The sequence below is a fragment of the Hibiscus syriacus genome, unplaced genomic scaffold (assembly GCF_006381635.1).
Source record: "Hibiscus syriacus cultivar Baekdansim isolate YM2019G1 unplaced genomic scaffold, ASM638163v2 tig00116962_pilon, whole genome shotgun sequence".
Taxonomy (NCBI): Eukaryota; Viridiplantae; Streptophyta; class Magnoliopsida; order Malvales; family Malvaceae; genus Hibiscus; species Hibiscus syriacus.
In genome coordinates this window covers 1802861-1808694 of record NW_024063488.1, presented here as the reverse complement: position 1 = coordinate 1808694, position 5834 = coordinate 1802861, and positions in this window count along the sequence as shown.

The window sequence follows — 5834 nt, the reverse complement described above, 5'->3', positions numbered from 1 at the left end:
ATTAAGCTCTATATACAGAAAAAGAAAGCATATCGAAGCTTTAAAACCTGACAAAAGACTAATGAAGGCAAGATTCCGTGTGGAGAGTGAGATCTAAGTTTCCTGGTCAAAGACCCAGAAAACGTGAAAGCTTCGGTCCTTAAACTTTTGAATATTTTAATTCAATCCCCGAATTATGACTCTAATTCTAAACTAATCCTTAAACTTTTGAATATTCTACTTTCATCCCTAAACTATGATCCTCATTCTAAATTGGTCCCAAAACCTTTGGATCTCCCAATTTCATCCTCATATTCATCCAAATATGTAATTAGTTTCAACCATAATTTAACCTAAATTTTATTTTTTTACAAACATATAATAATATAACTTGATCTAATGATTTTATTAACAATGGATGTGATTAGTATATATATGTATGGTTTGGGATTAAATTGGAATGTTCAAAAAGTTTGAGAACCAATTTAGAATGAATGACATAGTTTAAGGATAAAATTGAAATGTTCAAAAGTTTGAGGACTAATTTAAAATGATAGTCATAGTTTAGGGATGGAATTGAAACATTTAAAAGTTTAGGGACCAATTAAAATGACAATCATACTTTGAGGACATGTGATGTAATTAACTAATCAGATCCATTTACCCCCATTGAAAAATTAAGAGTTTTACACCTTTTTATGACCGTTTAATAAGTAAAATCAAGTGTTGAGATTAATAATAGGAAATAAAAAGATATTAACTGTGAAAAAAATAAGGAGTTAATCTCAACCTTTGATTTCACTCATTCAACAATTTTAAAAAGATATAAAACTCTTAATTTTATGCTGGATGTAAATGGATCCTAATCTTATATAATATATATATATATAATGGCTAGTTATAAATTAACTGGCAAAAGTGCCCAAATAAGGATATGGGAATGTTTAATTCACAAACTAATGCACTCATCCGATTAATTTATGATCTAGGGTATTTTCTACAGAGTTTTTGGGATCTCTAGGCGTCTTCAGGGGTGTTGATTGTTTCTTGGGATCTCTAGGCGTCTTTAATTGAAATCAGGAAAAAAAAATTGACGTTTTTACACAAATATCACCTTAACAAAAATTAATTACTTGTTAGGCACTGTTTAAGAATATTTTACGGATCTAGAAAATTTTTAAATACTTTCTATAAAATTGTTCATGCATTAAATTACACAATACAATTATGTCTACCAATTACCACTTAACATTTTTTATGCGTTTTTGACCCTTTCAAAATCCTATACGTATAGTATATTCTAGGAAAATTTTGAGGGTAAGTAATTTAAAATATAAATAATTTTATAAAATATTATGGATCATCATCATCATCATTTTGAAAATAATTTTACAGAAAGACGTGATACATGCGTCGCATGATTTTAAAAAATATTTATAAAAGTTTTATAATTAATATTTATTTTTCAAAATCCTATACGGTGAATGTGTCACGTCTTTCTGCAAAATTATTTTTCAAAATCCTAGAATATACTATACGTATAGAATTTTGAAAGGGTAACGCATCAGAAAGTGTCAAGTGGTAATTGGTAGATACAATATTGTGTAATTTAATACAGGAATAATTTTATAGAAAATATTTAAAAATTTGTTAGATCCGTAAAATATTCTTAAATAGTGTCTAACAAGTAATTAATTTATTTTAAGGTGATATTTATGTAAAAACATCAACTTTTTTTCTGCAAGACATCGGGATTTCAACAATGGAACTCACCCTAAAGATACCAAGAAATCTGATCCAACCTTAAAGACGTAGAAAGATCCTAAAATCCTGTAAAACACCTTATATCAAGAATTAATAGGATGAATGAATTAATTTGGGAATTACACATACTCACATCCTTAATTTGGGCACTTTTGCCTAAATTAACTAACCTCATTGTGGATATATGATGACCTCCAACAGTAGAGGCAATTATTGATTATCAAATCACTTGATTTAGAAATAAATTAGATTTGTGTAGATCTTTAATTTATAATCGTCTAATATTTAAAAGCTATTGACAACTTAAAATTTAATTATTTTCTAATGCATCAACAGTGTATTATAATGTATAATATGATTAGTTCTGTGTTTGAAAATGATGATATTATACAATAACTTAAAGATCATGTTAACGACAATCTTGGATAATAACTTTCATCCTTTGAATTGGTCCATAGCGTTATAATAATATGGAATATGACATAAAAAATATATTAGGAATACGATCAACGATTATTTGAAAAATAATTGAAACCAAGTCAACATTAAAAAAGACATGCATAGGAAACAATAGTTCAAATAGTTTAGTATTATTTATCTCCACGAATAAAAAAAATTATAATTTATATAAAAATCACAAATAATATAAATATATGATATATCATGTATCCTAAAACATAATATTTATATTAAAACTGCAAGCATCCCAAATTATTCTCACAATACGTTGTCTAATGCTTATTTACCTAAAAAAAAGTTGGGCTAAAACTACCTCTACAACATATTTTTTAAAATTAACAAGTCCTCACTATCACTTAAAAGAAGACTCCCCACTAGATACAGCCTAGTCAACATCTATTAGTTGAGTTGAGTTGAGTTGAGTAGCCAAAAATATAGAGAGGTGGGAAATACGTGGCGCATAGATCTCGCATCCCGACCACTAACGTACCCCAAAGCATATTCTTCAGAATGTACTCTTTATTCTCCATCTCTTCCTCATTCCACCATATTTTATTTTCGTTTTCTGTCTTCTTTTTTCATATTATATTCTGTTTGTTTATGTGACTCTTATTGTTACTGTATTTTAGGATAAATTATAAGTTTAGCATCTAAACTATCAGTTTTATTTTGTTTTAATACTTAAATTTTTATTTGTATTAAAATCATACTCAACGTTTATTTTTTGTTTCATTTTAGTATATCGCAGTTAAAAACTTAGTAGAACTGTTACAACGTCAACATGACACTTTTTTAAGGATAGATTACATCATTCATCACTAACTTTATTTTCACTTCTATTTTGGTCATTGAAGTTTAATTTTTTTATTTAATTGCTTAAATTTCAAATTACTCTTAATTTAATCACTCTAACTTTGAAATTTATTTTTTTATTCTAATTATATATTAATAAAATAATAGTAATAAATTTCATGTCACAAAAGTTATTAATAAAATAAATTATAGTGATTAAAACATAAGCAGTTTGAAAGTTGAGTAGTTAAATTGAAAATTTTTAAACTTTAGTGACCAAAATAGGAGTGAGAAGACAGTTAAGTGATAAATGTTTTAATTTATCCATAAAAATGCCACGTGCAGCAGTTCTGTTAAGTTTTTAACGGTGTGATACTAAAATGAAACAAAAAGTAAATATTATGTATCATTTTGAAAAAAATAAAAGTTTAGGTACTAAAACAAATCAAATTTGATAATTTATGTACTAAATGTGTAATTTACCCTATATTTTATATTTATATAATTATTATTTTTGTTTTATTTTTTCTTCATCTTTTAGTTTCTATTTTCTTTCCAATATTTTTTAAAAGGAAAGGACATGTTATTCTTCTTAAGATTGTGAATTCGAACAATTATATCTATAGAATACACATATTATTAATATCAAAAAAATTATAAATAAATATTATTTTATGATTACTTCGTACTACTAAAAAGAATATAATTTGTGTCTATATCATCGTAATTTGGTGCTACGCCTTTTTATAGTAGTGTGTAGTTGCTTCATTAATCAATTTAGGAATATTTGTTTAAAAATTATAATGATTTACTTGTTATAGGATTTTTTTAAAAAAAATATATAAATTTAGGGTTATAAGTCGAATGACAAGAAAAATCAAATAAAATAATTACTTTTTAAAAATTCTGATAAGTTAAGATTAAAAAAATGATTTTAAATTAGAAAACAAGATTTAATTTTTCTAACATTAAAATTAAAAGAAATTTTAAAAATAATTAGACTCAAATTTTTGGTAGGTCATGAGACCCTTCGCACTTTACACAAAGATTGATCCTTAAATATCATTCCTTTCTTTGAATGGAGGTGAGTGGATTTAGGTAATTTAGATATTAAATCAAAAAAAATTAACCATAAAAATTTAGAGTAAAGTAAACAAATGATATTGTAACATCCAAAAACCGGACTAGTGACTAAAATGTAAATTTTGAAAACTTTGTGCTTAATTTTGAAACAAGTTAAAAGTTTAAGGATTTAATTGGGAATATTTTGTGAGGGATTGTTTAGTAAATATTGAATGAAGTAAGGGGTAAACTAGTCTTTTCAAAGGAAGGATTTTTTTCTCCCCTTTATATAGGATAGTAAACACGTGGAGATGAGAAGAAATGAGAGAAAACTCTGGAGACTTGGTTGGCTTTCTTCTTCTTCTCATTCTCTTCCCGTGACTCCATTGGTAAGGTAAGATGGTCTCAAGTGAATGTTTCCTTTCGTTTTTTAAGTTGGTTTTAATTCTTGAGTTGATAAGAAAGCTTAAGTGAAGCTTAAGGAGGCTTAAAACTCAAAGATGAATAAGTTATACAAGATTTAAGGTAAAGAGTTTTTAAGTGAATTATTGAAAGAGAGTTAGTAAGTGAAGTTTGAGGTCATTTTTGACTTGTCAAGAGTCTAATTAATAACTTAGAAGTAATAAAAGTGAATTAAGAACATGTTGAAAATTTAGTAAGATTCTTGGTTTCAAGAATTATAATGAGATATTGAAGACGATGGTGTGTTATATGAATATAAGATGTTATGAGTAAGTATAGTTGAAGTTAAGGGTATGAAAGGAGTTCAAAATGAGAGGTTTAAGTAAGCTTTGGTAAAATTTCGGGTTAAAGAAGTGTGTTCTGGGCATGGGTATCGATATTGTTCATCAGTACCAATGCTTCAAAGCAAAATGAGTATAAATTGAGTTTGGGTTATCGATACTGAAGGAACAATATCGATACCATATGATACAATCAGATGAAATCTTTAAGAAGTATAGATACCTAAAGGGTGGTATCGGTACTGGTTAAAGGGGTATCGATACCAAGTGTCTAGTATCGATACCATTATCTAGTTATTAAGCCAGAATGTCAAAATGGTATCGGTACCTAAGGGGGGTATTGATACCATAAGAGGGCAGTATCGGTACTATAGTAAGAGTACCGAAACTATTAAGCTTAAAATGCTAAATTCAGTGGTTCTTTCAACATACGTTATATTGATTGGGTAGAAGAGATTCAAACTCCGATATTAATATAAGTCATATAATTGTGTAGATATGGATCGAAAGTGAGTATCTAATGAATCAACGAGATAAATCGAGCAAAAAGGAGATAAGTGCATGACTTAGACTAGTGAGGCTAAGGTGAGTGTTTATTACTATGGTATATGATTAGATGGAAATTAGACTTGCGATAAGTTTGTTTCCTACATTTTGAAATATATGATTGCATGACTAGAATAATGATTAAGATTGGTATTGCGTGAATATGACTTGTATACAATATATGTTATGTGAACATAAGAGAACAAAACATAAACTATATGATATGAGATACGTGAAGATGTGTATATATGATATATGTTATAAGATAAGACATATGTGGTTACATGAGACATGATATGAAATATATGAGAGAAGGTATATGTGATGATCTAAGTGAACCTATGAAATATTATATGACTATGTGATTATGTGAAAAAGAATACAAGTATATGTGATAAGCTATGTGATATGTGAATGTGAATCATATGAAAATGTTCTATGTGTAAGTGAACCACATGTCTATATGAATATGTGAAATGACATAAACTA